Raw genomic sequence first — 13441 nt, forward strand, 5'->3', positions numbered from 1 at the left:
GGTGCATACAAGGGCACTTGATGTCAAGCCAAAGTAAACTTAACTTGGCGGAAAGTTAACTAAGCTCTATTTAAAATGTATACTTTGGGATAGAAGTAAGGCTTATTTGCTGGATCTTAATTGTGATAGATAAGAGTTTATGCTATTAGCAGGCCACACTTTCTCCCTAGTCTCTTAAAGTAACACACTTTCTCTGTCATCAAAGGACTCCAAACACTGCATACTTCAGAGTAAGAAGTTCAACCCTACGTTAACTCAGTCATTGGGTAACGGCAACAAACACTGCACACAACCTGATCACTGCCTGCTAGAGGTTTTATATAAATACATATTTCATTAATCTCATTTGGAATCCAGTCCCTGGCCCCATGCACAATGATAGAGGGCTTCCTGCAGTGAGCACTACGGGATTGAATGGAATGATTAAAGGTTGGCAAACGCTCTCCACTTGGCATGGAGATGGAGAGGTATACTGGCCTCCATTCAAAAGTGGACAGACAACAGCTTTTATGGACAGCACTAAATGAATATGTCTGTGGGTTTGTGTGTGAGACCTAAACAGATGTATTAAGCAAGAGAGAGAAAGAAGGAAAGCTATAGGCCTAGAGAGAGAGAGAGAGAGAGAAAGATAGAGGGTTGTTAGTTTTTCTAAATTTACTTGAGTTTCAGTGTGATTTTGGTTGTGGAGACATTAACCTATGGGATTGATATGAGCAAGTTGAGGGAACTCTGAAATTGCTCAAAATGTACCTCAGTTGGCCTGTAATAATCACGTAGGCAAGCTGCATTGTTTCTACTCTGAGAGAGCTGTAGTTCTGCTGACATCATCAGATACCATCTGTTATTTTGAATAGACGGCAGGCTTTCATTTCCTTAATGCACCTGCCCCCAAGCAGCCATTTTGTCTTTCTTCATCTAGAATGGAAAGATTATAGTATCGCTATAATCTATCGTTTGGATGCTAATGTTTTCTGCTAATGTTTTCTGTACATTTGCATTCATAGCTGTACAAACAGTCTATTCTATCTCCTTTATCAGCTCCTATGTTTCTTATCTTCTGTGTGGGTATAGATTACATATTGCCATCCTGTATCCTATACGTGAACTGTGTGGGTATAGAGTACATATTGCCATCCTGTATCCTATACGTGAACTGTGTGGGTATAGATTCCATATTGCCATCCTGTATCCTATACGTGAACTGTGTGGGTATAGATTACATATTGCCATCCTGTATCCTATACGTGAACGGTCTGAGTATGCCATCATGCAGTAATTCCTGCTGTGCACTCATGCGCTCACATTCTTATACAACTGGCAAATAAAGTATCTTATCAGTTTAATGTGAAAAGACTGGAGCCTCTAAATGAATTGCCCTTTCTTGGTAGAGTAGACAGTTATCACCAGGTAACATCATACATTAACATGATGGTTTTAATACTGCAGGCTCATCAAGAATGCACTCAATCCAAAAACATGTGTTCCATTTTGGTTTAGGAAATTACAGTGATGTTATTGAGTTTGTTTGCCTTCAGAGGCTTCGCGGAGGGTCATACATAAACACCACATATGGCAGTGTCTCTCTGACAGCAAGAGAGGGAGAAATAAATCGAGGTTGTTTACGGCTGATAATTATCCTGACTCCCACCAGCACTCCGGCGCCTGAGGCAATAAAACATTTAAACGAGGATTTTTTCATAATTGCCTTTTTTCACTGCAACCTATGTCAACTAGCCCTATGAGTTATGGGTGCAAGAGTGTGTTTGTCACACCGTGGTCTCTACCTTGTAATTGAACCCACTCAACCTCTCAAAACACTAATAAACCAAATGTAATGAATAATCAATAAGACAATGCAGAGACACCGGACTCATGTTTTTTCTTCTGCTGACCTGTAGAACCATCAGGAGAACCATCTCTCCCTGCGCCAGGTTTATGGCCGCATAGATTGTCTGCATGACTAAAGCTTGGTTCATCTGAAAACGAAAAAAAAAAAAACTACTTACTAAGCTGTTTTGTGAAGCATATTAACAGCAGGCACTGGAGCTTTAGATTGACCAGACTTCAAAGGCATAGTCATTTTTAACGTTAATTTAATAAACTCTGTGGCGTGTGTTCCTGGTAGTTCCTCATGGTACTACTTGGTTTCAATGTGACTTTCCTGGCAATATAAAGGCCAGAGGTGTGTAAGTGAGATGGCTATTTCGAGACTTTTTTGCAGCTAAAATGATTATGTGTCGAATGCGCCAAAAAGCCTTGCTTAAATTAATGAAAGTTTCATTAAATTAAATAAATAGAGGAAAGATCAAAGACCAACACGCACGCACACACACACCGCTGTTTGCAAATGCATTATTTTACTTCAGGTGATAAACTATAATGTCATGCATTGAACTGACACCTTAATGCCTTTTCCCCTATATGGCTTCTTTAGATCATTCAATGCTTTGGGAGTAAAATGAAAGCCAAAATGTTCCAGGTCACAAAAGGACAGAGAGAGAGAGAGAGAGAGAGAGAGAGAGAACGAGAGAGAGAACGAGAGAGAGAGAGAGAGAGAGAGAGAGAGAGAGACAGAGAGAGAAAGGAAGAGAGAGAAAGGGAGAGAGAGGAGAGAGAGAGAAACATCCCAAGGTGCAGCAAATCTCATTTAGGCCGTGAGAAAGGTTAATGCACAGTGGTGACAAGCCATCAGCGTGACGGAGGAGGGGGACATCTCTCTCTCCTGGTGTGGTGGCCCGCCGGGGAATTTTTCCTCTTTGTCATTACACCAAGGACGGCAGACATTAACCGGCGACACAGCCTGAGATGGTTGGGCTCCAAGGAGATCAATCTAACTTTAGGGGATTTTACGGACTTCTTCACTGCCCTATGTGGCAGGCTCTTTGTAGGAACTCTCACTTTACTGTCTTCACTTGACTCAGAAAAAAGGGGGTTACTTTCTGGACTTGTCTTTGTCATCTGACTTCCAAATCATCTGGTTTTTTTTTTAAGTCCTGGGGTAATTGGAACAGAGTTATGTTTCACATGGAACTCTAGGCCTAGAAGTTTATGGAACTTCATGATTTACAAGGCAGGTGCAGAACATCATCTTTTTCAGGTGGAACAAAAAGGGGTTGTGATGCACACCGTTATAAGTGAGATTCATGGATTAAAACCACACATATACTTTGAGATTATGAGTTTCTTCAAAGCAAGCTTTATGAGTGAATCAGCTATCCAAACTCAAAGTTAGCGTACTAGATGCTAATGTTCGTTATCTATTGCTGTCATTGTCACTGGTTGGTTAGTTATGAATTGATTCAGTCCCATGGGACCCCCTCCCACGATTCAAATAAATGTGTATGCATTATTTTGTGGTTTCCCTCATTTAGAAGCTACCAAGATTACCAGCCACCAAATGTTTTTTTGTCTTCAGTTTTTAACCAAATTCCTTAACATGGTTTACCAGTTTGTCTTGTAAAACTGATTCATGTCTGCAATACACTCTAACTTATGTCCTTCCTGGTGTTACTGATCATATAACTTAATGGGTAACTTAATGGAGTAGTTACTGCAGTGCTGTGCAGTCTGCAGTAATTACAGTGAACACTCCACTTTATAATGTATAACGTAGATCATCCTTTTACTCCTCATTAGCATATTGCATTCTATACACTATGTGCTTCACTAATAAGAACCACACTACAGTCCTGCCTAAATGAGTTTGATTCCAAAACACTCATCTCATGGTTATCTCTAGGGTTATACAAACTTTTGATAGTACGATGAGGGGAAAAGGGGTTTATCTTACAAGTATCTGACATCTTACAAGTAATTCATTGCAGCTTGATCTTCAGGGGTTTAGACTTAAAAGCTCTATGGAAAATCATCTTTGGTGCTTTGCCGCAAATGTCAAGAATTTAATTGATGAAGATTATTCAGATTAACCCTATTCAGCGATATTTCTTTGGTCAAAAGAGGGATGGGAGATGATGGGAAATGTTCTATTCAAAACACTGGAAGGCTGACAATAAAGGGATTTACAGTACAGGAAATTAAATGGCTGCTGATGTACAGTGTGGTGAAGAGAAGTTCTTCAGGGAGAAGCTGTTTCACGATGAGTAGAGCGGACTGCAGAACCACAAACTTCTTTTGATTTACGAAGTGGTCCTTGTCAGCTAGATGGCAGTGTGAGGGGACATAATGGACGCTAATGTGAGTCGTAAATGTGGCTGTAACGAGGCCTGTGCTTGTTTTATCAGCCCTTGAAAGCTTAGTTGAGGCTTCTCTGTGTCAATGCCTATTGGGCTCATTGCTCCTATTGAACCCCACAGTGTGAAAGAAACAATTAGATATGATTTGTAACTGACATCTCCTTAATGTTTGATGAATTAGTTAAGGGGCTTCCTGTCCCACCTAGGAAGAATTGTAGATTGAGAAAGAGGTTGATGTGTTTGTACTGACCAGGGTCAAGTTGCCCTGACGCTATCTGAACACATGTTTTGAGGGTCTGTCTTAGACATGGCCTGCCATTGTTTATTGAGCCTTTACTTTACCAGGAATAAAACCCGCTGAGATGTGAGAAATCTAATTTTGTGAGGCACTCCTTGGCCTGCAGGAAAAACAATTGAACTTCAAAATATAAAAAAATGACTGTGTGTGAGAAGTCAGATAGATCAACAAGGGAAAGCTAACAAATGTCCATGCTCATTAAGTGTTGACTGAGTATTGCTTTTCTCCTGCTCAACATAAGCGGTAAATGCAGCCTCCAGGGCCCAGTCTTTAAAGTCAGAGACCAGTTTTCAGCAACAACACACCCAGTTATCTACAATGGAGCTACTTCACAGCAGCTCATTCCCCTGGAGATTATACAAAAATGGATTTCAGAAATCAATTAGTAATTTCATAAACCCTTTTACCTAAAGTGATTCACATGGCAATGGTAGCATGTATTTTATCAATGGATTGGCCCCCTTGGAATACTCATTCAAACCATCCACCAAGACAAGTATTCATGTGGACATTTTATCCACAAGGGGTGCTTTGCTAACTCAATTAGCTCTTTTATCGACAAGGACACTTTTTCCAGGGTGAGCTGTATTGACCAACAAATCAAAAATGAACATTGGCAGGGTTTCTGCACTGTAATCCTCCTGAGCCTGACGTGCAGGATTTATTACCATGATAAGAAGGGAGTGGTAAAGATTACCCTACTTAATTTGATATCGTCCAATACAGTCATTGATTTAATCAATTGATTGAAGATTAGAAGAAAAGCAGGTCTTTTTTTTTGACTGAGCTGATTTGCTAGGTTAAATTTTAAGAGAGAGAGAGAGAGAAAGAGAGAGAGAAAGAGAGAGAGAGAGAGAGAGAGAGAGAGAGAGAGAGAGAGAGAGAGAGAGAGAGAGAGAGAGAGAGAGAGAGAGAGAGAGAGAGAGAGAGAGAGAGAGTATTTTACTGCCATTAACCAATGTTTCAGCACTGCTTGCAGTTGCATAAGTGGGAGGGTGTGACTGGAAAAGGAGGGCTATGCTTGTATTGATTGTCTGGCAGGAGCAGTAAAAGCCATCACCAAGAGCACATAAAAGTCTACAATGGAGGATACAAACTGAATCCATTTACTTTCCATGGCATAAAGCAACTTTCAACTTACTACATAGAGAGAGAGAAAGAAAGAAAGAAAGAGAGAGAGAGAGAGAGAAAGAGAGAGACAGAGAGACAGAGAGACAGAGAGAGAGAGAGAGAGAGAGAGAGAGAGAGAGAGAGAGAGAGAGAGAGAGAGAGAGGCCAGGAGTTCAAAGAAGAGAGAAGTCATGCTCTGCAAGAGCTCCAAGATAACTTGATTTGTATGTTATTGTGAGGGTCCAGACGGTCACCCCGCGTTCTTCTGGGATGTGGCGAATGGAATTGGTGGTATAGGGGAAATACAGTGCAGGAGATGGTGGTTTTGATATAATATACATACAGCCGCGGACTTCAAAATTATCAGTTTCTCTGGTTTTACAATTTATTGGTATGTGTTAAAGTAAAATTAACATTTTGGTTTTATTCTATAAACTACTGACAACATTCCTACCAAAGTTCAAATTCAAATATTGTCATTTAGAGCATTTATTTGCAGAAAAATGACAATTGGTCAATATAGCAAAAAAGATGGAGTGTTTTCAGATCTTGAATAATGCAAAGAAAACAAGTTCTTATTCATTTTTAAACAACACAATACTAATGTTTTAACTGAGGAAGAGTTCAGAAATCAATATTCGGTGGAATAACCTTGATTTACAATCACAGCTTTCATGTGTCTTGGCATGCTCTCCACCAGTCTTTCACATTGCCGTTGGGTTACTTTATACTACTCCTGGCGCAAAAAATTCAAGCAGCTCGGCCTTGTTTGATGGCTTGTGACCATCCATCTTCCTCTTGATCACATTCCAGAGGTTTTTAATGGGATTCAGGTCTAGAAATTGGGCTGGCTATGACAGGGTCCTGATCTGGTGGTCCTTTATCCACACCTTAAAAATGTCTGAATTCTAAGAAACTTTATGTGAAATGTGTTTTTGTGAGCAGCACTTGAAGGTCAACTTTTCATCTCTGGAAATGGCAACGCAGGACAGCAGAAAAGTTTTTCCTCATTCCCTACTTTACCAGCGGGCATGTTGTTGTCATTGAAAAATGTGAACATCTGTGAAAAGATAAACACTCCTGTTGTTTTATGCAGGCAAAGCTGTTTGAGCAAATCATAGGCTAATGATGATTCATTTTCACTCTGATTCAAAAGAGAGTCAGAGAAAGGCAGTGCCTTGGCATCACCTGAACTGTATACCCTTTCTTTTTACATCGGATTCCCTCCCTGCGGTCTTCATCAGCCGGTACACTGACACTACCAGCCATCAGCCTCAGCACAGTGGGTGCCTGGGCCCTCTCCTGCTGCACGTTTAACATTTAAATGATCTGTATTATTGTGGTTTCTATTAAAATTATATATTTTATAATACAGTTATTAAATGTGTTTCTACACGTTTATATTAACACTATCATATGTTTTTGGAAGCTAGACCAAGTGGAAACAAAACAATATAAGATAAACAACTAAATAAAAGATTAAAATATATATTTCTATGGGAAACATTGACCCTTTACTGAGATCAAAGGTTAGGGAGTAATAAAGATCAAACATTATGTTCTGTACCTGCAGTACACGTTGCACTACAAAATCTACAGTTTCTACAGTTTCTTCAAATACAACTGCTACAAATGGCATTGTAAACGGAAGTAAAGGAGAAGATGTGATGAATTTAGCGTGCCTACACACTTAACACACAGTTCGCCTCTCTATTTATTCACTTTCTTTGGAACTCGTTCTCATCCCACCACCTCGCCCTACACAACGTGACTCCTGCACGATTCCTGCAAGCCGTTTCAGGACCCTGGCCAGAGCTCTTGCCCGAAACGTCTGCTCGCACAATCAAACAGTTTACAAATATCCAGACAGTGGCCCTAAGTCATGAAGGACTGATTCATATGGTGCATCGCCAGTGCCATCATTCATGGACATTTGTAGACATACATTTTTATAAGGCCAGACAGAAATGTATGTTCTTTTTTGTCATATATTGTGAGGTGGATAGGGTAATCACTGGCTGCAAATAGATGTTTATTAATAAGTTAATTAATAATCTGCTAAATACATTAACCATTACCATGTTTACAAAATAAGGTTGCATTAAAAAAGCTGCACCTTCGTCAGTGTGATGTAATTGGTTCTCTGTTAACTCTCTATTATCAGAGCAGTATCATTATCTTAAGTGCCGTAATATTTTGTTTAATTTTAATTTTTCCGGTTCCGTGAACGTTCTATCAGGATGATATATTTGAAAATTCTACTTCGGCACTGAACACCATAGAAACAAGCAAACATTCCAATAGTTCTCTTGCATTCTACTTTGAGAAAGCGACTTGCAAGCAAACTTCTACAATTTTCGACGTTGAATTAATCAAACATTCAATTTTATCTTCTGATTCAAAGGTGAGTAACAACAAGCGCTACTAGTGTCTACCTCGTTTTCAAAAGCGATCTAAAAAAACTGTCGAGTGAAAATGATTGCGTAGACGGTGAGCAGAGGGGACGATGTCCGCTAGCTATATAGGCCTAACACATTCAAAGTGGAGTGCAGTGAAAAAGTATTCTCCCCTTGGATAATGAGAAGTAAAAACGAGAAAGTCTAGCTTATTTTGTTATGTTTTATATCTAAGTCAATACATATTTAAGTAAAGGTTAAATAGCCCACTCTGTCTCTGACTACAGATATCTTCATAGAGAAATGAATAAGCTCACACCATCAGCCATTATGGACAATTCAAAAGGTGACGCTGTGAGTAAAATGGGACCACACCATCCTTCCAAACTCTTGATTGAACAAGCTCCTTTGAAGATTAGAGAGAGGCTGTGGAGAGATGATGCTGAGGTAAACACCCCTGTGAACTTCATCAGCAATGGCATCCAGTCTGACATTGAGGGAACCCTGTCAAAGATGAGAAGGTGTTTGGATGATGAGAGAGTTGAGGTGAAGAGTGATGTGGCGGACATGAAGAAGGAGGTCACCCTGAAACAGGTGGAGTTGGAGGACAGGGCCTCTGATCTGAGGGAGATATGGGAGTATTTCACAGCTCTTGAGGAGGACCGGAGGAACCTGCAGCAGCTCCTGCAAGTGCAGAGAGAGGAGCACGAGAGGGAGGTCTGTGCTCTTGAGAGGGAGCTTGTGCAGGAGAGAGCAGAGTGGCAGAGAGAGGAGAAGGAGCGAGAGGAAGCCCTGCTGTCTGAAGTGATGTCTGTGGTGGTCACCAGAGAAAAGCTGATGAAGGAGCTCAGGACACAGACAGATAGACTGGTGGTGAGACATGTTTTCTTGCTTTTCTACACCCCTGATAACATCACTCAACAGTAGCCACCAATTGAAAGTGTCTAGAAAGCTTCTAAATCTCTTTTAACATTTCCATATCTGTGTGTTTTGTCCTTCAGAGTACCTCACAACCGGGAGGAACTGCAGTAAGCAGGGAAATTAAATCAAGGAAATGGTGGTGTTTGAAGAAACATCAGGCCATCCCTGATGTTGCTCCTCAGGTACTTTCTTTTCCACGGCCCAATGCTGATTTGTATAATGTCAAGGCAACTGTATATGAGAGATTGATTTTCCTGACCAACTCTTTGAAAAGCTTCCCATATCTGAAAGATTATTTTCAAAAGATTCATCATCTTAATTTTGATCATGTCTTTCTTCAGGATGCTCACAGCAGCAGTGCCTCTCAAATCGACCTGAAGCAGATCATGGAGCTGGAGAAGAGAGTCAGGATGGCGGAGAAGAAAAAACAGCTGAAAGCCCTTGCCAAGGCTGAAAAGAAGGCAAGGAAGGCGGATAGAAGCAGTGGGAAGAAAGAGGGAAAGAAAACCAAGAGGGATAACAAAATGAAGGACATCAACCTGAAGCAAGTTTGGCACCGCTACCTTTTAACCATGGGTTGTGCTACATCACCTGTTAAAGAATGGCCAAGCCAGCTAAGTCTTAGACCAGACAGTGAAGGGTGCTAACATTAAAGTTATTTTAGGGTTTTATATATTTTATAAATGTAAATGATTAATTATTTCTTTTACTCCATTATGTAATAAATACACATTCATAGCATTTCCCTCGATTCAATTTGTTCCTTGATTTTGTACCCTTAGTATGGTAAATGATATGGAATTATAGCATGGACATCAATGACCTCCACTACAGCCACAAATGTAAAAGATGTACTGCCTTCAAAGGGCTGGATTACTTAAATACACAAAATGAATGTTAGCAATAGCTCTGAAAAGGTCAGAGGAACATGCTACTAGTTATACAGCACGTATTGTGGTGAATCCAACAGAGAACTCTGAAGGACAATCCTTGACCTGTTAAGTTGTAAACATGTGTAGAAAAAGCCTTTGCTGAGATCAAAGGTTAGAGAGTAATATATATCAAACATTATGTTCTGTATGTACCCTGCAGAACAGAACAAAATCTACACAGTTTCTGCAACTACAACTACTTCAAATGGCATTCTAAACAGAAATTTAGGAGGAGATGTGATGAAATTGGCATGTACTTTCATATCACATGCCTATACTCTCAGCCGCTGCAGCAGTTTCTTCAGGACTCACTCTCAACCCACCACCGCCCCTTACACCACATGTCCTCCTTTGGTATGGAGTAAGGGGGGGCACATGTGGAACCTGCTTGACTCCTACCAGCACTGTTGACTCGTGAACGATCCCTGCATGACGAGAGACCTTGCAAGACATGCTCTATTGGCTCGCACTGTCAAATACTTTTTAAAAGTCCAGAGTTTACAAAAATCCAGACAGTGGCCCTTCCATGGGTCATGTGACTGATTCATACGGTACATCCATCAGGGCCAGGGACACATGGGGTGCTCCATCAGTGCTTGTCAATGAGTAGCGGAGAGAGAATAACGACCCACCATCCCTTGGGGTTACGCGGGGGCTGCAGGAGACAGCAGTGAATCAGTGCTGTAAATTTGCTTTAGTACTTCATTCAACTTTCTTTCTCTCTCTCTCTCCTTTTTGAGAGCGTGAGAGAGAGATTAGAAATCAGAGAGGGAATGAGAGTGTGAGTGTGTATTTGAGGGAGCGATGACTTGTCTATGGTTTCCAAGGTGATACAAATGGGGACAAAAAACATATTCCTATGTGAGCATAGAGCGCTGTAAGTGACAAGTAATCAGCACTTTTTTTGTTTCCCCGGGAGTTAAGAAAAACTGCTGATATATTTGATTTATATTAAGTCAAAATGCAATCCAGTACCCCTCTTTAAATGGATGGTGCACATGACTATAGTTGGCAAGTTTGCAGTGCTTGTCCACTTGCTGATTGGTTTTGTTTTTACATAGCATCTGTTATAGCTACCTGAATCTAAAACCAGTTTCTTAAGGTATTCCTGGAAAGTATTTCTTACCTAAGCTTCAAGCACACATTAACATCCTCCTACTCTGTCTACTGATTAAATCTTTGTTATGCATTAGTTTGCAGGTTCAATGTTGTGAATGTCATTCTTGCCTAAAGCCGTCAGCTTAAGAGATAATCAACACAAAAGAAACTTCAAAGTGCCCCTCCACTTTCAAAAAGGCGTCCTTTGACACAAACAGTCCACCACCATCTCCTGGTGTTTTGCTGAGCTGTCATGTTCCCAATTTTGCTCCGTCAGAAGTGATGAGTGTGTTGGCACAAGCACGACTGGCGGCTACCTCTGTGTTTCAATACTATATCTTTGTTGGACAATGACTCATCACTACAGGAATGGGCAGCTTCAACAGGGGCAAATGGAGTCTTTGTGGAAGTCCTTTACTTTTCTTAAGTGCATTTGGCTGTACTTGCTGTTCACCCCCACCCTCACCCCCGATGTCTGGTCCTCTGTCAAGATATAATATATGTGTTACGGCTTATGCTGCAGATTGGACCTAAATCAATTTGAGCCTAGTTTATGGGTCACCTGGACATGTGAGGAATGAGCACCAGGCAAATGGCCATTTACAGACAGCGACAACAACAACAACGTAAAGAAGCCAACAGACATAAACAAAAAGCTCTTAAAAGCTCCTAGAATTAAGAGAAGCACAACTCTTAATCCACTCCTTGCTACTTATTAAAAGGCACATTTAAAACTTGTGCTAAAGGGGAATCATCTGCATAGCCCTAATCTACACATGGGCGTCAACAGTATAAATTAATATAAGTCCATCCACAATGCGGATCGCAGGCTGAGTCATGTGTCACTTTAAAAACACATTTAGCATTTTATGGGCCGTTGTCCCCGAGGGCAAGTAGCACTCCTTCACTTAAAGTGCTCCTCTCCAGCGCACTGGGAGGAGGGGTAGAGGGGTGTGGAGGGACTCTCTCCCTCTCCCTCTCCCTCCTTTCCTCGTCGTTCTCCCTGACAGCTCACACATCCACTCTGGCTGCCATTGGGGCTCTGTAAGCATCTGTGACTCAGAGAGCTTGATGGATCGACCTGTTTGCATCATTTGCATTGAGACTGAGTTATAACTGCTGACAGAGACAGTATCCTGACGGCTGCAATTCAGTTGCCCAGTTGTTTGTGTGTGTGTGTGTGTGTGTGTGTGTGTGTGCTTGCAACCAGGTTGCCACATGGAAACCTATGTGAGTGTGTGTGTGTGTATGTGTGAATTTGCTTGCAAACAAGCAGCAATATGGAAACCTGTGTGTAGATGTGTTTGTGTGTGTGTGTGTGTGTGTGTGTGTGTGTGTGTGTGTGTGTGTGTACGTGTGCTCAAGTATGTGTGCTATGAACGTTTTGGGAAGCTGATTTTCTTCTTTTACTCTCCAGTTACAGTACAATGATATCTTATCCTTAAACAAAAGATACAAAGTCTTATCCCTAGATAAAAGATGTAAAAAAAACAATTATGCCATCTGAGCCAGGAAGGCTTCTAGAATCATGATTACTGTCATTAAGCTGTCAGCACCATGGACAGCGGCCAGGTGCATGGCTGCAAAACACACACAGCCTCTGCTATTCGCTTTCCCTACATAATAATATCAAGATCCGTGTATACATGAGACAGTTATCCACAGTGTAGGGCAGGAGGCCTAGCTGTTACTGTAGAGCTGATCTGGGTTGCCATTAGTATGAACTTTATCAGCAGTTTATCACAGAAATAGACTGACCACATCAGAGCCACGACAATTGTCTACAGGACAATAATCTTGGTGTTGGAGGCTGTTTTGATAAATGCAAATTTACATATACAGAAGAGGACACCACAGATAGTAGTGGATCACCAGGCCTGTTGTGCCAAGGATCCGGCAGGGTGAAATGTACTTATGCCGATGTTGTAGACCTGAACTGAAATGTTTCATGATTTGAACAAGATTTGATTTCAGCTGTCCTGTTTGTAGTGATGTACTGTAGTTGTGAATTAAATGTGTTTTCTTTTATTCAATGTAGAACGTAGAGGTAAATGTTGTATTATGTGCACAATGTACCATGAAGGCTGTTACTAGGTTACGAGCATTGGTGTGGCTAAAATATCAGCGTATATAGGCTACTGACATTTGATTGATCAACAAGGAATCAATCATTGGAACATCAATCATTGGAGCCCACTAATGACTAATGGTCTGCAAAACATATAAGAGTGCCGCGTATTTAAAACAGCTTTGATGCCAGAAAATGAACCAGGTGGCAAAAGCCAAGAAAACAGCTCTGAATGAAGAGCACTGTAGTAAGACATAAGAAACTGATGGAGCAAATTTGGTAATTGCTTTAGGGTAAAACAATATGGCAACATCCTCATGTAATTGGTCTTTTAATTATAAAATGTTTCCCTACTCCCTATATAGAACTTGACATGTCCTATACTCCCCTTATACAGTGCTGCTAAATAAGTTTGATGGCAGCTA

Source organism: Sprattus sprattus (genome assembly GCF_963457725.1).
Source record: "Sprattus sprattus genome assembly, chromosome: 2".
NCBI lineage: Eukaryota > Metazoa > Chordata > Actinopteri > Clupeiformes > Clupeidae > Sprattus > Sprattus sprattus.